Here is a 24909-nt window from a genome sequence, read left to right on the forward strand (position 1 = left end):
CCAGGTTAAATCCTCTGAGATGTTAACTCCCAGGAACTTAAAGCTGCTGACCCTCTCCACTGCAGTCCCATTGACATAAATAGGTGTGTGGTTTCCTCCCTGATGTTTCCTATAGTCCACAATCATCTCCTTAGTCTTACTGATGTTCAGAGAGAGGTTGTTCTCCTGGCACCATACTGCCAGGGTTTCAACCTCCTCCCTGTATGCAGACTCCTCACCATCTGCCACACCAGCTGGGCTCCTGGTTTATAAAAGACCTCCACACTAGTCCCACCAGCAGCAGGGAGACTGGGCAACAGCCCGACACTCACCTGCAGGGCTCCTGTCTCCTCCCTCTCAGACAGGCTGAGCTCCAGCACACTGCTGGCTCGACTCCCTCTCCTGAGCCCCTGTGGGTCAGCTGTCCAGTCACAGGGCTCCAGGCTGCAGCACTTCACATGACCACTAGAGGCACTGTCCCACTGCCACCGTCACAAAGGGAAGATCATGGCTCCAGAAAAAGACAAACCTGTGAAACCAAAAGGACAATAAAAGACACATTTACAAGCTTAAACAAGACAAACACAAATAACAATAACACCAAAAGGCTTTCACTAAAGAGCGTAAGACCAACAACTGCTCCTTCTAACCATGACCTGTCTATCCCAAATCTCAATGCTATTCATTCCTGAGCCTCTGACACAGATTTTATACAGCTCAATCCCATGTGAAAATCCTCCCAGTCCAATCAGCCCTTCAGACAATCAGCATCTGCAGGTGCAGTTCTTGACACTGGAGAGTCTGAGTCCTGTTCTGCAAGCCTGCAGTGGTGCCACACTGTGGTCAGTCCTGTCTCAGGGCAGCCTGACAGAGAGGGACTGCAGGAGGAATATTGTCATATTCTCACAGAGGGAGATCAGCAGGGACTCAAGGAGGCAAAGACAGACAAGGGATTCGTTACACAATGATCTTACTGAGTGTTTTCAGACAGGAGCTGTATCCTGTTACAGCTGAAATGAGACATAGGGTTTTTGACAGATGTACAGAGGGGTTTAGACACAATAATCAATACAGGATCAAATACAAAAGGATACATCCTTCAGCAAACTGTGGGATGAAAGTGAGTGTTAGAGAGGCCACAGACCTCCAGCGTTTTACCCTGATCTGTAAAACATCAGATCTAAAATCATCATCATCAGATTTAAAATCATAGCTGGAAAGTGACAGATCTCTGATCCAGACAGATCAATAGACACACGTGTGACAGACAGGGACAGATTCTCCAGGACTGTGTGAAATAAGTCAGACAAACTGTTCTCTACTGTGGCAGAGAAGCACAGTTAACAGAATAGTGGCTGAAAAATCTGCAGGCAAACTGCTGAGGAAAACAAGTTCATTTCCAGCCACAGAGTCAGTGTGTCAGAACCAGCAGGTGATGGAGGAAGAAATAAAACTGATCTGAAGACAAAGAGAAGAACACAGAAACTGACAAACTGACACTAGAGTAAAACATTTGTGATGAGAACATGATTTCAGTCAACACACTGCACTGAGCCTGTTAGCTTGATGAAAAGATGTGTTCAGGAAGATCAGAGAGAGAGACAGGTGTTCAGGCACCTTCAGCACAACATCCCACTGAGGCTTATTGAGAGCTGTTGAGAGTGTCAGTCTGAGACTCTTGGCCTGGAGCTGGTGTCTGCTGTGTCACTGAGGCTCAGGGCCAGGAGCTGGACTGGATACAGATGACATCACGGTCAGTGGAGCACAGCTGGAAACTGAAAAGGGCTTCATTAAAACAGCCTCCATAGACACTTATAGCAGTGTCTCCGCCTGGTGGCCACACTGTAAAATTTCACCTTCTGACATCGCTTTTCACAGTGTTACTGCAACTTTAAACGTCGACATTTGAACTGATTGGAGTAGTTCAGGTGGGTAGCCGCGTCAGGATGCGTAAACTGCAAAGGAACAAGTAATAGGTTTATTTCCTGATGAAAAGAGAAGAAAGAAAACAACATTTCGGCCGAGGAGCCTTCTTACAGTGTGAGCTGTGTGAGGTGTGCTCCAGTGTTGCTGACAGAATGTATCACAGTTCTCCAGTGCAGCAGACAGACAGTATCACAGTATTACAGTAAAGCAGACAGACTGTATCACAGTGTACATTGCAGCAGACAGACAGTATTACAGTGTTACAGTGCAGCAGGCAGCATCACAGTGTTACAGTAAAACAGCAGACAGTATTACAGTGTTACAGTGCAGAAAACAGATTCACAGTGTTCCAGTGTAGCAGACAGACAGTGTCACAATGTTCCAGTGCAGCAGATAGACTTTATCACAGTGTACAGTGCAGCAGACAGAGAATCACAGTGTTCCAGTGTAGCAGACATTTTACAGTGTTACAGTAAAGCAGAGAGAATCACAGTATTAGAGTACAGCAGACAGACAGTATCACAGTGTTACAGTGCAGCACACAGACAGAATAACAGTGTTGCAGTGTAGCAGACAGACAGTATCACAGTGTTAGAGAGCAGCAGACAGTACTACAATGTCACAGTAAGGCAGACAGACAGTATCACAGTGGTCCAGTGCAGCAGACAGTATCACAGCGTTACAGTACAGCAGACAGACAGTATCAGTTTCACAGTGCAGCAGATAGTATCACAGTGTTCCAGTGCAGCAGACAGACAGTATCACGGTGTTATAGTGCAGCAGATAGTATCACAGTGTACAGTGCAGCAGACAGGCAGTATCACAGTGTTACATTGCAGCAGACAAAATCACTGTGATCCAGTGTAGAGGAAAGACAGCATTACAGTGCAGCAGACAGTATCACAGAGTTACATTGCAGCAGTTATGCAGTCACAGTGTTCTAGTGCAACAGACAGACAGTATCAAAGTTCCAGTGCAGCAGACAGTATCACAGTGTTCCAGTGTAGCAGACAGACAATATTGCAGTGCAGCAGAGACTATCACAGTCTTATAGTGCAGCAGACAGTATCATAGTGTTCCAGTGCAGCAAACAGACAATATTGCAGTGCAGCAGACAGTATAACAGTGATATAGTGCTGCAGACAGTATCATAGTGTTATAGTGCAGCAGACAGTATTACAGTGTTACAGTGTTACACAGATGCAGACAGACAGTATCACAGTACTCCAGTGCAGGAGACAGACAGCATCACAGTGTACAGTGCAGCAGACAGATCGTATCACAGTGTATAGTGCAACAGACAAGAGTCACAGTGTTCCAGTGCAGGAAACAGACAGTATCACAGTGTTCCAGTGTAGCAGATAGTATCGCAGTGTACAGTGCAGTAGACAATATCACAGTGCTCCAGTGCAGCAGACAGACAGCATCACAGTGTTACAGTGCAGGAGACAGACAGCATCACAGTGTACAGTGCAGCTGACAGATAGTATCACAGTGTATAGTGCAACAGACAGTTTCACAGTCTTACAAAGCAGCAGACAGTATCACAGTGTTCCAGTGCAGCAGACAGTCGGTATCAGAGTGTTCCAGTGCAGCAAAAAGACAGTATCACAGTGTACAGTGCAGTAGATAGTATCACAGTGTTCCAGTGCAGCAGACAGACAGCATCACAGTGTTACAGTGTAGCATATAAATAGTAATACAGTGCAGAAGACAGTTTCCCAGTGTACCAGTACAGCTGAGAGTGCAGAGAGTATCACAGTCTTACAGTGCAGCAGACAGTATCACTGTGAACCAGTGTAGAGGAAAGACAGCATTACAGTGGAGAAGACAGTATCACAGTGTTATAGTGCAGCAGACAATATCACAGTGTTACAGTGCAGCAGAAAGTATCACAGCGTTACAGTGCAGAACACAGACAATATTGCAGTACAGCAGACAGTATCACAGTGATATAGTGCTGAAGACAGTATCATAGTGTTAAAGTACAGCAGAAAGTAACACAGTGCCCCAGTGTAACAAACAGTATCACAGTGTTCCAGTGTAGCAGAAAAACAATATTACAGTGCAGCAGAGTGTAGCACAGTGTTCCAGTGCAGCACACAGACAGTATCAAAGTATTATAGTGTAGGAGACAGACAGCATCACAGTGTACAGTGCAACAGACAGTGTCACAGTGTTACAATTCAGAAGACAGTGTCACAGTGTTACAATTCAGCAGACAGTAAGTATCACAGTGTTCCAGTGCAGCAGATATATAGTATCACAGTATTACAGTGCAGCAGACAGTATCACAGTGTTCCAGTGTAGCAGAAATTTTACAGTGTTACAGTAAGCAGACAGTATTACAGTTACATTAAAGCATACAGACAGTATCACAGTTTTTCAGTTCAACATACAATATCACAGTGTACAGTGCAGCAGTCAGTATCACAGTGTTCAAGTGCAGCAGAAATACAGTATCACAGTGTTACACTGCAGCAAACAGTCAGTATCACAGTGTTCCAGTGCAGAAGACTGACAGTGCCGCAGTGTTCCAGTGCAGCAGACAGACAGTATCAAAGTGTTACAGTGCAGGAGACAGACAGCATCACAGTGTACAGTGCAGCAGACAGATAGTATCTCAGTGTATAGTGCAACAGACAGTGTCACAATGTTAAAATTCAGCAGACAGTATCACAGTGCTACAGTGCAGCAGACAGTCAGTATCAGAGTGTTCCAGTGCAGAAGACAGACAGTATCACAGTGTTCCAGTGCAGTAAACAGACAGCATCACAGTGTGCAGTGCAGCAGACAGATAGTATAACAGTGTATAGTGTAACAGACAGTTTCACAGTGTACAGTGCAGCAGATATACAGTATCACAGTGTTACAGAGTAGCAGACAGACAGTATCACAGTTTTACAGTGCAGCAGACAGATTGTATCACAGTGTACAGTGCAACAGACAGTGTCACAGTATAAAAATGCAGCAGACAGTATCACAGTGTGCAGTGCATCATGCAGACAGTATCAGTGTTCCAGTGTTGCAGACACTTTCACAGTGTTACAGTGCAGCAGACAGACAGTACCACAGTGTTCCATTTAAAAGACAGACAGTATCACAGTGTTCCATTTAAAAGACAGACAGTATCACAGTGTTCCAGTGTAAAAGACAGTATCAAAATTCTCCAGTGTAGCAGACAGACAGTTTCACAGTGTTCCAGTGTCGGAGGCAGCTGTGGGGGGTCTGTACTCTATGTAGGGGGATCCTGGCTGTGCTGGAATAGCTCCACTGTCCTGGTATGTTAGTGAATTTGATTTCAGCGTAGGTCACATCTTCAGCCATGGTGTCCCACTGTCTCAACGTCTTTAAAATGTATCTTTCTCGTCACGCTGGACTGCCTCTCTGCACAGAGACAGAGGAAGTATACTGAATGAGGAAGAGTCAGAAGGAGGAGTTGTCTACGTTCCTGTTTTTTCTCAAAATGGCCTCCTCAAAGAGACGTACACAGAATCTGAAAAACTGACCTCGAGTAAAACATTTGTGATGTGAACATGATTTCAGTCAGCACACTGCACTGAGCCTGTTAGCTTGATGAAAAGACGTGTTCAGGAAGATCATTGAGTGAGACAAGTGTTCAGGCACCCTCAGCACCACATCCCACTGAGGCTCATTCTGAGATGGTGAGAGTGTCAGTCTGAGACTCTTGGCGTGGAGCTGGTGTCTGCTGTGTCACTGAGGCTCAGGGCCAGGAGCTGGACTGGACACAGATGACATCGCGGTCAGTGGAGCACAGCTGGAAACTGAAAAGGGCTTCATTAAAACAGCCTCCATAGACACTTATAGCAGTGTCTCCGCCTGGCGGCCACACTGTGAAATGACACCCTCTGACATCGTTTTTCACAGTGTTACTGCAACTTTAAATGTCGACATTTGAACCGATTGTAGTAGTTCAGGTGGGTAGCCGAGTCAGCATGCGTTAGCTGCAAAGGAACAAATAATAGGTTTATTCCCTGCTGAAAAGAGAAGAAAGAAAACAACGTTTCGGCTGTCGAGCCTTCTTCAGGTGTGTGCTGAACGTTGTGTTTTCCTTCTTGTTAAACTTCCTTATTTCTTCCTTATTAAACTGATTGTTCACTTAATCCTTTAACATTTAAATGTGTATCCTAGAATATTTTTTCAAGGCTACTAGATATAAGTTATGTTTCGGAGTCCTGTAAAAAAAAAAAGTTTGACGAGTATTATACTAAATGATAATGTAAATTCTATTGTAAAGCATGTTATTAACGTGTTTAGGAGTCAAAACTGTCATTATTGTGACTCGTCCTTCAAAAATACAATTTACGTTTGAATATGTGGACTTCGGAGATGTTAAAGTGAAAACGTAAGAAAGCCCGCAGTGTCAGTGAATTTGAAATAAAATGAAGCCTATTGATCGGGCTACAGCAGGGGGTGTCGATTCCGATAACTGTCCGCCAGCGGCGGTGGTGATACACAAGTCTATGGAGGGCTGGTTTACAGTGCAGTAGTGAGGGTCTGGTGTGTATTAAACACCCGGGTCATGTGACTGGGGTCTGTACTTGCTTGTTTATGAATAAGATCCACAGCAATCAGATCATTGGATTGAGCCTAGCGATGTCGCGATTGGTCAGTGGGAGTTATTGCTGATTGACAGTAGGTTTTCCCAATTATAGACGAGACTCGGTCCAGTTGCCCAATAAACTCCGAGATTCAGGAGAGGGGCGGGAATTTTAAATGTGTTCTTGTTCCTCTGCGTTTAAGAAACAGTAAGGATTTATTATTTAGCCAGAAGTAACATTTAATCGGTGTCGCTTTTCTTTGTGAAAAATCCGAGGCGGCTTTTTGTGCTTTAGCTGTAAACTGTTGCGGTTTGTCTCGTATTTTGTTCGTCTGAGCACATGAAATCACGGCGCTAAATTACACGAGTTGCTGTGGAAACTTTATTTCTTCTTCAGACACGTTGAGCCTCAGTGAACGTGAACCTTCGTGCAGATGAATTTGATGATGAAGAAGACGATGATGGTGAGACCCTCGTGCGTCTTCTAACTGTTACTGGAGAAACAAGACTGAAGCTCAGACCTTTCCAAAGGCTGAGTCCCTGAGCTGTGAGGATCATGAGGACCAGCTGGACAGTCCACTGTCCACTCCACAGCCCTGAGGAAGGAGGTAGGCAGGACAAGAGCTCGTCTTTAACAGAAGCTGTGAGAACTGAGGGTAGATTTTACTTTATTTATGTGTTCTCATCGTACATTTTATGAATGGGCTCTTGTTGTGTTAAATGTGCTGTGTATTGTGTTGTGTCTTTTAACTGTCTACAAAAACACTTTCCCCTCTGGGACAATAAAGTAAGTAAGAGGTGTCCAGTCCTGGAGGGGTCAGTGTGTGTCTGCAGCAGGGCTCTCCAGTCCTGGTCCTGGAGGGGTCAGTGTGTCTGCAGCAGGGCTGTCCAGTCCTGGTCCTGGAGGGGTCAGTGTGTGTCAGCAGCAGGGCTGTCCAGTCCTGGTCCTGGAGGGGTCAGTATGTGTCTGCAGCAGGGCTGTCCAGTCCTGGTCCTGGAGGGGTCAGTGTCTGCAGATGATCCAGGTGGTTTTGATCAGCAGCAGCTGAAGAGCTGGGAAAAGGTGTTTGTTTGGTCCAGTTAAACCAGTAACCAGCAGGTTTAGCTCCAGTCTCTCTCCTCTGTAGCTCTATACTGTGTCCATGAGAGATCTAGAAGACAGAGATTATGTGTTGATTTGTGTTTGTTGATTTAGTTATTACATTATAATATTGATTTTTCTCAGCACTAGAATAGATAAAGAGAGAATACAGATTCTGATTTAATCTTTATTTAAAAATAATTCCCTAAACATTTAAATGTTAAATTGTCCAGCAATGTTATTGAATATTTATAGATATAGAAAATGTTTTGAATATCCGTTAAACATATATATATATATTGCTTTATATATACCTGTACAGATTTTACACTTAAACTTGTCTCTGCTGGATCTCTTCAGTTTGCTGTGTGTTATGTTATGCTGCATGTTTGTATTCTCTCTGTTCATTCTTGTAATTGCTATCGTGATGTGGAATAGTGTTGTCAGTTGTTGTGTTGAAAGGAGATGATCTCTGTTGTAGTAAACTGTGTTGTGCCCTTTGATCCCTCTGTATGAGCTGCTCCTACACTGCTGTGGGTATTTTCTCAGGGATGGCCTCTGGAGAATCTGGACCAGCCTCAGGAATGGACACCGATATCAGCTGACTGGTCCTTCACTCCTTCATTCTGATAATTCACTACATTAATGTACTGTTTTAACATAATAAAACACTCCCGAGCAAACTTTTAGTCACTTGTTTTTATCTTATTTTTGTTCTTTAATTAAAATCAGGTTGTGAACACCTGGTTTTATTTCTAGTGTCTGTGAAGGAAACTGTGGTCTTCGCGGTGATGAGAGAGCTCTCTGCTAGTCATATCGAGTTTCTGTGGAACTCTGTGCCTTGTGAGGGGTGAGATTCTCATGGAGAACAGTGGAAAGGTGAAGCCTGATTGTCCACATTTCTAATTCGAGTCTAATTCCATCATCCTGTCAAACTGTATTGAGCTGCTCAATACAAACAGACGGTGTCCTGTGCAATAGGCAGGACTGACAGCCCCTCTGAACACTGTGCAGGATCACAGCAGCTACAGATCACTGCAGGATTCAGCACAGCTCCAACTCTCCTCAATCGTCACAAACATCAATTCACTTCATCTGAGCTGCAGTTGTGCAGTGGCTCCTGCAGTCCAGCAGTGCTCTGCCCTGTCTTTATTGAAGAAGAGGGTCCTGATCTCGGCCGGAGAGTGAATCGCAGTTTTAAAGGTTTTATATTTGGCGGCGTTGAAGTCTTCGCGCGGCGCTGTGGCTTGTCGTGTAGCGCGCTGGTTTGCGACCGGTGAGAGACCGGGTTCAAATCTGCAGACTAATGGACAGTCAGTGCAGACCTGGGTTCAAGCCCGCAAAGAAGAACTTTTGTAAAACCCGAAACACAGTAGATGAGCAGGGATATTACTTTTAGAATTGCAAGAACAGGAGGGATACCTTTTTTTTGTTTTCGATTTTTTTCATGCACCGAAAATTTGCCAGATAAGTATGACCGCGGAATTACTCCAGATTTGGCAGGAAGTATAGCTCACTCTGCTAAACCCCGACTCTTACACATCTCCACCCCGGAGCCCCGGGTTCGAGACCCGCCTGGCTCGGCTGTTGTTTTTCTCTCGAACTGAACTTGCACTCTTCTGATTGGTTGTTCTTACACCCACCTCTTCCACACGCTGATTGGACACTATTAACACTGAACCCCGCCCTTAAGCCCAGCCACACCCCCTATCTCAGTCACCATGGTGACGGGACGCGTTCCCTCAGCAGCGCGAGCGTCATCCTTCACATACCGGGCTGCGAGTGTCCTCGGGCTGCGGGGCTCTAATCGAGGCCGGGGATGGAAGCTGCAGTCTAGGCCCCAGACCAGCGGCTCCCGACTCCCCGACCACGACAGCCCGGTGTACCGCGGCTGTCTCTGCGAGCCGCTTGGTGTGGCTGCTCACAGGGGGACCCGATTCACGGTTCTCTACACCCCTGTACCCCATCCTCCCACACCCCAGACCCCAGAACAATCAATTAACCAATTAACACTCACAGCAGTTTATTACAGCAAATAAGGATATAAAGCATAAAACAATTACACTATACAGCAGCGTTATTAAGCAGGTATCCACACATTTCCATCTCGCTCCCCGGTGTCTCTTATTTTGCTACCTTTGTCGTCCTTTTCGCGCTCATCAGGGGGTTCACGTTATAAATAGGGGCGGGTCTGTGCTCCAGGCCCGTGCAGGCTGGGGTCAGGGGAGGTGGGGGGACTCCGGCGGCTCGCTGGCTGGGAGAGAGGCGGCTGGTACCCCGCTGCTCTCCGGTACAGGCGCTTTGCTCGGCTGCCGGGGAGGAAAAAAAACATGCATTAAACTTTTCTTACAGGTTTTGACAAAAGCAGCAACTTTTTCTACGAGAAATGCATTTTAAATATTTTTAACTCTCTCGCTTTAACCTTTACAGCAGGACAGCCGGCGTTTCGAGAGCAAGGTAAGCGGTATATCTCTCTCTCCTCACACCGGGGGTTTCGGTTTTCACACCGGGTCTCACACGGCTGGGCTCCAGTTTCCTGCGGTCAGTTACCAGTAACTCGAGTTACCAGTTTCCCCCAGTTCAAGCTAAACGGAGCAGTCGGCGCGTCTTCATGCAAACCGGCTCCGGAGAAAGAAAACCCAGCCGGACCTGCAGCTGCACAGTGAGTCGATACCGGTAAGAGACGAAGCCCCTGTGAAAGTGGTTTTCAGTCCTAAACGAGCCTTGAAGCTGCGCTTTCCTGACCGGGTCTCTCTCGGCCTCTAGGAAGAAGAGACTCGGACTCGCCTGTGAATCCGCCGCGGAGCTCCGGTCACTCGGGTGGGTCTGCGCTCAGGTCTCCACGCCGAGAAGGACCCGACAGCCGTCGTTTAAAGCCCAGAGCCGCGCCAGGGCAGAAGCCTGGAATACAAACGAGAGAAAACGTATTGTACAGGTAAAAACACAACATACAACAAGCAGTTTAAAGAAACTGAAGCACGATTTTAATACCATGTTTCTCCGCAGAGTCGAAGCCACAAGTCCTACAGCCCGTCCGGCAGCTCCGCCAAAAGTAAGTTAAGCAATTCATTTACTTTTCAAGCCCCATTTTATAACATTTTCCACTCGAACCGAGAAAAGCCGACAGCCGTCGCCCAGGATCCCGCTCCAGCTAAACGGTAAACTTGAGAAACTTTCTTTGTTTGCAAACTCGCTATTTAAAGGCAGGGAAGCAACTCGGGCGTCGGAACCGCTAAACAGCCGCGGATTGAGGTCTAATTGCAGACTGACCGCACCTGCCTTCTCATTCACACTCGGCCAATAGGGGCGGGGGATCCCGGAGCTGCTCGTCTCTGCTGTTAAACAGCGAGTTTTCAAACAGGGACACGAGAGACCAAAAATCCCCTTACAGGGACAATTAAACACAAAATTAAATCTCATCCGAGGTTAAAAATAGGTTTTAGTCTGAGCTACTCGGCTTGCAGCCCTTCCAGTGCACTCCACTGCAGTAATCTGACTCAACCAGCTGCTTAATTACTGCTGTTCCTGCTAATTATCAATTCAACAGCACTGGGTGCAGCTACACTGTAATGCAGTGGACTGGAGAGGCTGCAAGTAGCTCTGATTCCAGTATCAAGGTCCCACCTTCACACTACAATACCCTGAGACAGGATGGGCTCCCACACTGACACTACACTGCCCACTCATGCTCTTTATTCACCTCAAGGCAACACTGCTCACAGGGAACACAAATAAGGAACAAGCAGGTGTCTCCTCCACTCTGGAAAGGAAACAAGAAACTGGTTCTGGCTGTGGAGTGGTGTCTGTGTGTTGGGAGGCCATCAGGCTGCAGAGAAACAGGACACCTTGAGACAGAACAGGAGTCTGAAGAGGCTCTGAGACTGAAAGCAATCACTTCTACACCTGTGCTCAACCCATTACCTCACCACATCCTGCCCAAACGGTTAATAAACCTCATTCTCAGCACTCATTACTAAACCAGTTAAGTTTCTCTGGTTCACTCTCCTGTGATGAATGTTAAGGGTTCCTGCTCCTCACCTGCTTTCTGACAGCATCCAAACCACACAGCAGCTCTCCTGCGCTTGTGTTGGGGTGAACTCGACTGTCGCAGGGGAAGGACATGTTCTCTGATGATGTGGAGTGAGTCTGAATCCTGCAGTTAGTATGTGAATGTGATTCAGATATCAGGACTCTACAGTGACAGTGTTAAGGACAATTGTAGCTGTTGTCTCACACATGAAGAAAACTCCAGAGCCAGAATAAATGTTCTTCTCAGTGTGGAATATTCCCCCTACTTGTTTCTCTGCAGCTCCCACACTGACACTCCTCTCCACTCTGAGCACATTCAAACAGGCAGGTTTTTCTTACAGCTGAACAATCTCCTTTCCAGCCTCAGCTGCACTCCCACCCAAAGACACTCAGAATTATTTCACTAGACCATGAAAAAGATCTAACAGCAAAGAATATAAACAGAGCACATTAATTCATGTCACTGGCCCTGTCAATCAGCCCCTCCTGTCAAGGTGTATTGATACTGTGGGACACTTGAAAATGCAGGTTTTCAGTGGAATGGTACAGGGTCCTCCATCAGTACTGCAATGAGTCAACTTTACAGTCAAGCAATTTGTTCTTGTGATCAGAACAGAAATATTATCCTGGTTTTATTGTGGTAATTCTCTGCATACATTTGATCATATTGGAATAAAGTGTTCAACTTTCTATTGTGATGTTACTGGGACACATTCACTTTAAATGCATTTCAGAGTGTAGAAGAGTATGTGCTTGTATATCCCTCTAAGACAGTAACTGCATGAGGTCTGAGACCCATTGAGCTCACTGCCCTCTGTAATAATCTGAGATGCTTTGCTTTTGCTACCAAGTTCTTATTTAGTCTTTCAGGTGATCATACTTCAATTGTTTTTCCTTCTGTCAATAGCGTTGAAATCTAGGCATTAGACGCAACAAGTTAAGGTGTTTCTACAGTTATTCTCCTGATGACCTCCTTGGTTGCATTATAAACTGACTCAAAGCTACAGCACCTGAATATTTGATGTGTGTCCTCTGAGCCGAGATGTAGATGACATGTATGGTCCCTAACTAACACCACCTCTAATCCTACTCCTGTACATGTGATCAGCATCTGAGCTCAGAGGGAGCACAGAGGACATTGAGGTGTTGCTGGAGCTCTCAGCTCTGAGTCCACAGCCTTCAGGTTTGAGCTTCAGTGATCCAGTACACTAGTGCTGATGGAGACAGACAGGTGAAGGAGTCTCCTCGTGATCTCCCCAGGCCAGGCCATGACTCTCACAGGAGGTGCTGTTCTCTGGAGCATCTGCAGCTCCTTTCTTTCTCCACACTTGAACCGGTCATCTCCGTACTCTGAGCACATGCTGAAGCCTGATGGAGGTAATGTCATGGCCTGGGGATGCAGGAATGGCTCAGACTGGGTCACTCATCTTCCTTGAGGATGTAGCTAATGATGGCAGCAGCAGAGTCATTTCTGAAGTTTACAGAAACAGGGTCTCTGATGAAGCAGAAAAGGCTTCAATACTTATTGGACAGTGCTGCACCATGCAGCATGACAATGACCCAAAGCATCTAGACAGTGCAACCAGTGCAAGAGCTCATCAGGAGAAAACAGAAACTGGTCAAGTGTGTCTACAGATCTCAATCCAACTCGAAGTCACTGCTTTAGCATGATATAAAGTAAAAGCATCTCAAGAACAGGCGATACCTCATTTTCATTGATGATACTGAGTACAGTGAGCTCATTTACTGGTTTACACTCTGAAATGCACGTAACATGAATGTGTCCCAATAAATCAGACCATATGACATGATGAGGATTAATTCACCACTATTCCTGCTGCCTCCTGGTGTTCATCCACACTCACAGAGGTCTGAGATTCAGATTTCCAAATTGAGGAGAATCTGATTTACAGGGTGAGTTGGCTTAGATCCCCAAACCCCGACATCACACTGACACTCCTTCACTACAACTGAAGCACTGAAGTAATCAGCATTAATATGGAAGTCTGACATGTACAATTCATCAAGCATATTCTGTAGTTGTCTAGAACTCATCTTATATACTTGTTTCTGTATCAATACTGATATTCTCAATCATTTAAACCAGAACACTGAACTTGTTGCTGGGCTTGTCAGCTACACCTCACTGTCTTCTGCAGGAACAGCTCAGTCAGGAGGTCAGCAGGAGGAAACAGTGGACAGTCTTGTACTGGCCAGGCCAGTCTCCACATTTAAATCCTCCTGAGCAGCATTTTACAGGCTGAAGAAAATCAAAACCACAAGAATAGACAACTTGGTAGCTGCAGAGAGGAGGATGCTAAGAATATTGAGCTGACTGTGTCCAGACTGCAGGCAGTTATTGTCTCAAAGGCAGCTTCACCTACATGTTTCTGACTGTCACTTGAAATTACAGCATTGAACTGGCTGTGCTTGAATATGATCAAATGTATGCAATTCCAAAAATCAACTGTTTTATTCTGTTTGTTATTCATCTCCTGTTCAAGAATAAAAATTGCTTGACTGTAAAATTGTGGCTCATTGCTGGGGTACTGGGTGTAGATCCAGGAGGAGTCCTGCTGTATTTAACAATAGAGGGGGTTGACATGATTTGCTGAGGAACTAAGGGACGTGTGCTCAGGGGTAAACGGAGAACTAGATCTAGTTATGGGAAGCACTTGATTAGTAGTAACACCCTGTTCAGTGGAGTGTTCTGCACTCGGTTTCAACTGTACAACAGTCTAGAGCCCATTCACTGATCTAGTGCTCAGTATCCCGCACTGTCCCGGTACAGATGTGATGGCCGTACTGTACAGCACACCTCGCTCTGCATGACTCCGGCACATACAGATTCCTTAGAGCGCCAAGTTCTTTTTAAAAAGCCAAGACAAACCTAGAACGAGTTAAAATATAAAAGCAACATACGGGTGAGAGTAGAGTTTAAAAAGCACAACCCAGCTCGGACAAACAGACCGCGTCTCTGTCGGCGCTGCAGCGCGATGTGAACAAACCGCATCTTGGTCAACTTCCTGACCGATGTGTAGTGATTGAACGTTGAAATTAATAAAACTTCATATGGTTCCTAAATTTGAATCGAAATTAAAGCGGGTGAAAATTTCTCGTGACAGTAAGGACACGGTCTGGAGGTCTTGAGCCGTTTTTATTCCAAATCCATTTTCCCGACATTGGGACGAGCCTGTGTTTCGCAAAGCGAGCTGCGCTGTACTGCCGAGTGATTCCCTGAGCCCCTCCGCCAGCGCAGCTCCTCACTCCTGTCTGATTACTGTCGCTGCGCTGCTGCTCAGTGCTGAACTCCGAGCTCTTACCTGCTTGTCTTGTGTTTCAGGTCTCCCCTGGCTGCTGTCCCTGCCGCCCGCACAGGACCCATCCCGCACTGACCAGACTGCCGGCGCTGGACAGGAAATCGTCATCCCGGACGCCGTTAGTTGTGATTCTGTAACTCACTCTGTATTTTTTTTTTGTTTCATTGTTGCCAACTGTCTTTGATTTGTATACTTGCAAAACTTAATAAAGAATTTTGACTTATGTCTTACTTTCTTCTTTTCTTCGTAACATTATTTCTATCGCAAACATAAAACCAAACAAAATGGCGAACGAGCACCGCCCACGATGCATATTCATGAGGGGCGTGGTACACTAGGGGGCGTGTCACATAATTGAGTAGGGGCGTGTCGTATTATTCATGAGGGGTGTCACCAAATGAGGACGTCACACCAGCCAATCAAAATGTCTGGATGAGAGCCCGCCTTCAAGATTTTTTCTCTCAGATGATTGGTCAGTTTGAAGCACAACTTCAGGTATGGGAGAATAACCCAATTTTCTCTATTCTGATTGGTTGAAGGACATGCCAATCAAATCACCACACCCCCAAAAATGACGCACTTCTGAAGGGTTGTCTTTATATGATTGACATGAGGTTTAACCCAATCGCAGAAGCCCATCTCCAAGACCAGCCCCCGGTGAGATTTGTTTAATACTAATGAACTTTAATTCACTTAATACATAAACAAATTATTTATTATAATGAATTTGAATAATTTGAAATGTTAATTAGTAATTAAAAATTTAGACAGCAACTCTTTTGTTTCAGTTTCCCTAAGATATTTACATTTTTTAGTTAACACAATCTGAAAGACAGCAACCAAGTTTTAAAAAATACATTCTCCGAAAAAAAGACAAATAAGCCAGAAGTAAAATGAATTTAAATTTTATTTGTGTTCAGTGCAAGTGTACACATACATTTTAAAAATAAAAAAGCATTCGAGTGAAAACGTTTTCTTTCCAGTTGAAAGAAGAAAAAGAAAAAAGAAATTATTAAAGCAGAACCTATTAAAATACAAGTGACTGGTCAACCGATTTTAATACAAATTTAAATACACACGAGAAAGTTAACGCTGACATCTAACCGACAAAACAAGCAGTAGAAAAAAATAAACAAAAATTCACACAGTAAACATGAGAAAATAACGTTATTTTCACTAGATTTTTTTATTTCACATTATCACATATATATATTATCACGCGATTTTAATAAATGCAAATTTAATGCAAATACGAGTTAACAAACATCTTACAGAAAAAAGTCACTTTTTCCACACTTAAGCAAAGTGAGCGTTTTAATTCAGTACAAACAATAAAAACCTTAAAAATAAAAAACAATTCTAGCCCAAAAACTAATTTTCTAGTTCATATTAACAAGAGAAATGCAAATCAGCTCATTAAAATACAGCGACTGATTTTAATAATGCAAATTGAATGCAAATGAGAGTTAACAAACATCTTACAAAAAACAGAAAGTCACTTTTTCCACACTAAAGCAAAGTTAGCGTTTTAAAAAAAACAATTAAAACCTTAAAAAATAAAAAACAATTCTAGCCAAAAACTATTTCTCTAGTTCATATTAACAAGTGAAATGCAAATCAGCTCATTAAAATACAGCGAATTATTGTAATAAATGCAAATGAGGAGTTACCGCCGCCATCTTGCAATTCAAACACAAACAACACAAAATCGCTCGATACTCACTAGCTGAAAATCAGGAACGTCCAGTTTTGAATCCGCCTTAACGGTTCCGTGATGTGTCATAACAATATCATTAAAAAATAGGACAAAAAACGACTAAAAACGCAATAAAATCGGGAAAACGCCATTCACAAACTCCACCTGCACATTTCGGTAGAACTTCCGGAAAGAGCCATGCTGGGGGCGTGGTTTATTTAAATATGAGAATCTCAGCCAATCAGAATCCATGACGTCACGACCCAAAACCACGCCTGTTGGCAGTAGAGGGTGGGGCTGCACCGCCCTCATGCGCTGGGAGGACGAACAACAAATTAGATTAATTGTAAAACCGCTGCCTATATATTGAATATTAATAAGGGATTTTGGTGGGCAGAGCCGCGAATTATGTCGTCTCGCCTGTTTATTGGTCACTTTGGGCTCCAGGTCCTATAAATTCTGACCCAGCTGATTATACACTTTTCGCGCGAGAGCCGGGCAAGACAGACAGCAGTAAGTAACTCGTTCAAACCCTTTTCAAGCTTTACCCTCTGTGTATTTAAACCTGTATTACGTAATTGTTTTACAATAATTTTCTACTCTATTTCTTATTCTTATCTTATCTGGGCTGTGCTTCTGTTGTGTGCAGAGTCCTGTGAATATTTGTTCATATAACGTGCTGCTCGCTACTGCTCTTGAAATGTACTTGTCATTCGAGACTATTTTTTCAGTTTTGTCCACTAAATCACATTTTCGTTCAGTCTGACGGGACCATGTACGAGTCGAGAGGTAAGTTTCAGTATTTTCTCTGCATCTCGTTTCTCTCCAGCTCTCTCACTCCGGAGCTCGGCCAGGACTCGCGGCCCCAGTGACAGTGAGGGGAGAGTTTTACTGCCTGCTGCTCTGGTATCGACAACATGTCGGGTAAGAACCGGGGAATGGCGTCAGAAAGACGGGCGCTGCTTTCACAGCTCGGGTCAGCTCTCTTGGGCAACTCACTGGTACCCTGGCTTGACCAAGAGGAGCGGGCTGTCGGGCTGTGGGAGCAGCTGTCTGCAGAGCCGCGTATACAGACCGTGTACCTGGCTCTGCCGTCTGTGGCTGCAGGCTGCCCTCTGGTGGCGGCTAAGAGCAACAGCGTGTGAGCTCGGGCTTCTGAAACAGTGGAGCTCACTCCACTACTTCACTGTTCAGTCCTGTACTACCGTTCTTACTCACTGTAGTGTGAAATGTACTCTGACACAGCTCGACTATGAGTTTTAATGACTGCACTTGTCTGTTATTCCAGCTTTCAACAAAGGCTTTGACTTCACCTCCACCCTGGTTCCACTTTCACCTTCAGCTCCCTCCCTGCTGCCTCCTGCTGCTCCTCTCTCACTGAGGACTGAGACTGTGAAGAGTCAGAATCTGGCTCTGGGACTGACAGGGTGAGTTGGTTTAGATCTCTACACCCTGACATCACACTGACACTCCTTCACTACAGCTGCAGCAGTGTAACAGTCTAGATCTCTTCATACTTTCCTTTACTTCTTCCTCTGCTACTACTGTTCCTGATCTTTTCAAATAAAGGCAGATAATTTACAGTGATCTCTGACCACCACAGGAATCCTGAGTGTCTTCAGCTCCTCCTCTGAGTTTAGATGCTGATGGCATGTCCACTCCCTAACCCCACTACTAACCCCACTCCTCACTCTTCTACATGTGATCAACATCCTACCTCGGAGGAGGAGCTGAAGACACTCGGGATTCATGTGATGGTCAGAGAACACTGTGAATTATCAGCCTTTATTTGAAAAGATCAAGAACATTAGTAGCAGAGGAAGAAGTGAAGGAAAGTATGAAGAGATTTAGACTGCGACACTGCTACAGCTGTAGTGAAGGAGTGTCAGTGTGATGTCAGGGTACAGAGATCAAAAGTGTGAGGAAGTGTTCTGGCACAGCCTGACCTATTTTAATGAGTTTACTTCTCTATTTACAGCTTTCAACAAAGTAACAGAATTCAGGCCAGCCTGGTTCCAGTCTATCAACATGTGATGAATAAACACCTTCAGCTTCCTTCCTGCTGCTCCTCTCTCACTGAGGACTGAGACTGTGAAGAGTCAGAATCTGGGTCTGTGATGGACAGAGTGAGTTGGTTTAGATCTCTACACCCTGACATCACACTGACACTCCTTCACTACAGCTGCAGCACTGACGTCCCACATGTACAGCTCCTCTCTCCTAGTCTGTAATTGTCTAGAGTTCCATCATCTGTCGCTGCTTTACCTGTATCTCTGTCACCACTAGTCTCCTGTTGCTACATTAGTTTCTCTCCCACTGCTTAGTAGTCTGCACTCTGCTTCAGGAGTGGACAGTGACTGGGGAATAAGACTCTCTGCCTGTCCTCATCTCTCTCTGTCTCGTCTAAATCTCCACCAGTGAGTGTCTGCTCCTCTCTCCTGTATCTGTCCTTCCTGTTGGTGTTGATCTAGAGCTCTGCCTGGATATGCTGACTTGTGCTCTGCTGTGTCTCTTCAGAACTGACTGCATCTCCCCCTGCCCTCTCTCTGCACTGTCCTGCCTCTCTCCTTCTCTGCCTGCTGCTCTGTGTGTGAAGTGTGTTACTGGCACCCCAGCTCTGCCTTTTACACACACTATTCAAGGTTTGCTCTTCAGGGTTCAAGTATATTTATGTTAAGTGTTTATTTATCACAGGTTGACAGACTGGAACCAGGCTGGAGTGAATTCAAAAGCTTTGTTGAAAACTGAAAAAAGACTCATATCCCCCAAGTCCCCAGGTGAGCTCTGCACAATTTCTCCTACAGCAGCTTCTCCCAATAACACCTCTGCAACTCCACAGTTAGAAATAAATCTCATGCTTGTCACTTTGTTGAACTATGAGCTATATTGCACTTTACAGGTATGTGATCTTTATTGTACACTGTCTGAATGCTCAGGTAATAACTCCTCAGTGTGTTTCTGCTCAAAATATTCTTCTGCCACACAGGGCACCTCTTTCTATCTCAGTGTATTATTTTACAGTAATCTGAGCTTCAGCACAGCCTCCCACTGACACTCATTCAGATTGGAAATGCTGTCTAGAGTGAAACAGTCTAGATCCCTTTATACTTATTACTCTGCCACTAATGTTCCAGATCAGTTCCAATTAAAGGCTGATTAATTCACAGTGATCTCTGACCATCACAGGAATCCTGAGTGTCTTCAGCTCCTCCTCTGAGTTCAGATGCTGATGGCATGTCCACTCCCTAACCCCACTACTAACCCCACTCCTCACTCTTCTACATGTGATCAACATCCCAGCTCAGAGGAGGAGCTGAAGACAGTACAGCCCCTGTCCTAGTCCAGCAGTGTTGAGATATGATTTGTATTTATTACCAAGATACTGTGGCCACATTCTTCACTGGGGAGAATTGTCATCTTGATCAATTTTGAACCTAATTCTGTTCAAAAAAAGTTAAAGAGCTCTGATTTCAATTAATTTTGTCCAGAATTATGAAATACTTTTTGGTTGCTCTCATTGAATACTTTAACTCTGTGCAGAGTCTGGAAACTTCCGTCTCCTGTACTTGAATTTGTTCAGTGACCGGGAATTAATTTTGTTACTGAATGTGCCTTAACAGGGATACTGAGAGCAGTGAAGATATTTGGCCCTTGTGTTTTCTGAATTTATTTGACATAACTTTACTCTAAGTAAGACATATTGCACAATCCTCAAGACATATTCAGTGCTATTATTGTTCATATTTCTCCAGGGGTGTAAGTAATTCTGTAGATCACTTTTTATATTTCTTCATATCTCACTTCCAATTCCCTCTGAATCACTTCAGTGTTTCTGCCTGTATTGTCTCTGGCTCTTCATTCTTCTATTTCCTACTTTGACATGTAATAATACTCAGTTGTAGTATTTGAGAGGAGGTGATCTCTGCTACAGGACATCAGTCTCCAGTAAATGCTGGGCTCTTTGATATGTTGAATTTGTTTAGCTTCTTAATTGTTAAATCAATCCTGCTAACTATGGATTAATTTGCTTGTTGCAGCACTGTAATGGAGCTGATTGGAGGGGCTGCAAGTTTAAGATTTGAACACTACACTGAACATTCCCAGTCTTCAGTCACCTCAAGACAATGCTGCTCACAGGGAACACAAATAAGGAACAAGCAAGTGTCAACTCCACACTGGAAAGGAAAACAAAAAAATGGTTCTGGCTGTGGAGTCGTGTCTGTGTGGTGGGAGGCCATCAGGTTGCAGAGAAACAGGACACATTGAGACAGAACAGGAGTCTGAAGAGGCTCTGAGACTGAAAGCAACAACTTCTACCTGTGTTTAACTGATTGACTACTGTGGTAAAAGAGTGAAAATAAAACCAGGAATGACTAACACTTTTTTATATTTGTTTCTCTTGTGTTTTAGTAGACAGTCTTCTCTGACCAGCTGGTCACAGGTCTGGCAGTGACCAGACCCGGGACAGCTGGTCAGTCAGTATTTCAGCTGGAGGGGGAGTGGAAATTAGGGCCCTCGAACACAGTTCAGCAGAGAAGAAAAGGCAAAACTTCAGTTTCAAAGAACATCATGGCTTCTCTTTTTCAATTACCAGTTTTATTCAAAGCTTTAATCAAACTAAACCTCAATATATTTGTGTATATAATGTATATAAAGGAGATGAATATCAGTAAAATATTTTCTTTGCAGATGTGTGTTTAGTTGCCTAGCTGAATTACCCGTGTGGAACGGGTCGTGACCACAAACTCAGACACCGACAACGTGTGTGAACGAGAAAACCATTACAGGTCCCTGGAAGTCACTCGTAAGATGTTGCCTATTGTTCAAATTTACAATAAAAATAAAACCCAAATTTTCTTAGTTTGTTACTTAAAGTAATACAAAAAGTTAACCAAAAAAAGAACGGTGTGCGTTATGCAGAAATTCACAGATAACTAATAAACAAACCAAACAATTCCAGCAATAATGAACTCACCTACTGCCGGTGGTGTCTCCACTACGCATGTGTAGGACTCGGCTCGCCTGGCGCAGGTGAGGCTGGTGTCGATGATGTCATGTAAACGCGACCATGCAGGAAGAGTGGGGGAGTTCGATTCAGACAGAGCTGTACTCCAGACCGGTCAGGGATTATCTCGGGTTCTGATGGCTTCAATACTTTTAGTTTTTAGTTTTTTTTTATGAGTAACTCAAACTACATAGCTCTGTGAAAGATATAAATATTTCAGTTTGAGAAAACAAGATTCGGGTCCCGGCACATGATACTCTTGTTTTCCCTGGAGATTTAATCGGCTGACGCAGTTGGAAATATTCATGTTTTACATCTGCTTAAGGCGCATCTTCTCATATTAACACGTCAACTATTTCTCTTAAAGATTTTGATTCAGGAACGGGTGATAACACACAAGTAAACACAGTTGTGACAGTGATGTTCTTAAAACAGAACAGAGCTGTCAGTCCTAATTAATCAGAGATTCATCGCTGGCAGTTCGTGTCTTACTGTCAAAACCAGAGGGAGTTAATCATTTTGTGTGGTTCAATCACACTGGAGTTTCCTAAACACATTAGTGATGATTCTGACAAATTACTTTATAATTTCATATTAAAGAATAAACCCCATTATGTCTGATAACATCATCTTGTGTAGCCCCCCAAAACAGTGTGGCTTGACTGTTCTAGTGTTCTAGTTCTAACAGCCCTACACTCTATGGACCTCAGTTAAACATATTATCCAAATATAGAATATCTTGCAATGACCTACAGGTCTCTCTCACTCTACACACCACTTGCAGTAACAGATTTTAATAATCGATAAGTACTACATTTCCAGGTTCTGTACCAGTCCTGAGTAGACTCAAACTTCCTTAATATGTGATCAAGCTACAGAATTGTTTTTTTTTTTCAAATATTCTTTCTGACTGAAGGGGTGAGGTGTTTTTATTGGAACAAAGGTCTGATACTAGACACAAGCTCTATTGTCGGGGGGGCTGGATTACCTGGATTTCCTATTGGACAGTTGTTCATGTACAGAGGATTCTATTGGCCAATAACAGGAATATCAATTCAATTCCTATCGGCTGGACTTAAGACGTTGAGCAGCCAACACTAGATGACAATGTTCACACAGTTCTTTATGAAAGAGGATGTGCTTGAAGTTCTGGAGAGTAAGGAACCTGTAGGATTAGAGAGAGCCACGTTTTGTTTAAATTAAAAAGAAGAAAACCTTCTACCCTCTGAATCATTTTATGTCTTCATAAATACTCTTAGCATTATTATGACTATGAATGTGTTAGAGCAGAGCTCATAAGTATTATAAGTATCATTTTTGACAACAGAATCCACACTTGACAAATGTGTGTGTGTAGGTATATACTGTACATGTTTATAAAACTTTCTCGTTTGTATCCTGTGTGGTGTTTATTCTGACCACTATTAGAGCAAACCCGTCGATTTCAGTTTAACTGCTAAAACAGCCTTGAGCTGTGTGTTAAAGTGACCAAGGAGTGTGGCTGCCACATAATGTACATATATCATTTTAACGGTGTAAGACTCAGTCAGTGTTACTGTGCTCACTGAAGCATGAGACAATTTTAAATGATACCTATAAATCAAGTAAATGCAGTAAAAACAAAGTAAAAAGTATGCCATTTATAAGCTGTGAAATGTTTCAAAGGAATAAAATTTGATTGCAATTTTACCCTAGTGCCATTATTAATTGTCAAAAAACAATTTAATGTTGTTAGCTATTGCCTAAACTTGAAGCAGGCTTTGACATTCATGCAGAAGTTTTAAAATTGGAACAGTCCATTAGACATCCTGTAGGGATGATATAGCCACCATGCAAACACAAGGCACAAAATGAAGAAAACCCAGACTCTTCCATGTCAGGAATTTGAGCATAGCTTGACCTGGACATTCTTGTAGAATGCCAAGATTTGCACCAAGATCGTGCAAGGTGAGAGATTTTAGGAATCCTTGTATCTGTAACACTCCTATGGGAGGACTCGCTCCAGTTGTAATGGAGAGTGTTTGGATTGTGGTTTATTTCAGACCTGAAGGCTTCTTCTTCTGGGAAAGAGAGATCCTGCACACTGAGCTTGTTAGAAGACACAGCTGCCACAATACAGGTAGGAGTATCTCTGCTCTGCCACCACACACCATGTGTTTTGCAATCCTGATTCTTTTACACAAAGTAAAGCACTTTTTAAAATAACAGTTCTTCCCTTATGTTTTCCTGTCTCTGTCATGATCATGTGTGCCACTGTCCTTCTCTAGCAGGGTTTGGATATGAACTGGATTCTCTAGCTATCACTCTGTCCATCTGCTTCACTGGTAGAATGTGTGGATGCTCATGTAAAATGTTTGTGGAAAGTAAACTTTTGATGGTTAGTTTCACATCACTTTGTTCTGAACTATGAACGTCTGTTTTTATCATTTTTGTGATGCCACTAGAGGCAAAGTACTGAATTGGAGGTATATTAGGAAGAGTGTCATAGATTTCACTGAGACTTTTGACCACTTTTAGATGGCAGAACAGAGGTACTGCAACATGGAGCACCACCATGATGTCAGTAGTGGAACAAGACAAAGGTGCACTCTTACCTGCAGGCCATATAAATTTGAACCCAGAGATGACAGAGAGTAGAAACTTCAGTCAAGCTGCACACAAACTGCATCTGACTGTATGAGGTGAGAATGTGATTTCCCATTTGGAAAAATATGTAGAGAACTTGTTGTAAGACAAAGGAAAAACAAAGACTTGGTATTAAGCTAAACCATAGCAAAACAAAGAGAGGGCAATGGAAGAAGGGAGAAGTAGAAAAAAAGAAGAAGGTAAAGCAATAAGCAAGAGACATACAGATAGTAGAAGAAAGTTAAAGGCAAAATTCCAAACCAACATGCCTTTAAATCACCAGATCTGGAACTCCTATCTGTTTCTTTAAGACCTACCTACCATGGGAGTTTGGATTGGTTGTTGTAACTCTTGTGTATATTTCTTCTGATGCCAGTTATAAAACTACCTCAGAAATACTTTATAATTATATTCAAGACCTTGAGTTAATATCACCAGATGCCCCCAAATTTGGGGAGATTTTAATGGCGGGTTGCTTAAGTCAGTTCTCCCTATTCATTCTCAATATATAAAAAAATAGACAAGAGGTTTTAGAACATTAGATCTCTGTTATGGAAACAATGGCTGAATGGCTATAAAGCTCTTATCAAACCACTGACAGGATGATCAGGTCTAATTGATCTGTTGCACTGACAGAGTTTAGAAATAGTGAAGCCCAAGACAAAGTTGTGCATGCGTGGGATGATG

General features: G+C 43.6%; 2 long non-coding RNA genes across 2 annotated transcripts; one reads left to right on the plus strand and one right to left on the minus strand.

Annotated features, from left to right (window-relative positions):
• Positions 1-9553: 9553 nt before the first annotated feature.
• Positions 9554-14981, minus strand: LOC138224654 (uncharacterized). Its single transcript, XR_011183107.1, has 2 exons — positions 14900-14981; positions 9554-9856 (listed from the first exon to the last, which is right to left on the minus strand). It is a non-coding gene; the product is annotated as an uncharacterized lncRNA (long non-coding RNA).
• On the plus strand, positions 10392-15001 carry LOC138224655 (uncharacterized). The gene is made up of 3 exons (XR_011183108.1): positions 10392-10482; positions 10554-10599; positions 14920-15001. It is a non-coding gene; the product is annotated as an uncharacterized lncRNA (long non-coding RNA).
• The last annotated feature ends 9908 nt before the right edge of the window (positions 15002-24909 follow it).

Source organism: Lepisosteus oculatus, chromosome 23 (genome assembly GCF_040954835.1).
Source record: "Lepisosteus oculatus isolate fLepOcu1 chromosome 23, fLepOcu1.hap2, whole genome shotgun sequence".
In the NCBI taxonomy this organism is placed as follows: domain Eukaryota; kingdom Metazoa; phylum Chordata; class Actinopteri; order Semionotiformes; family Lepisosteidae; genus Lepisosteus; species Lepisosteus oculatus.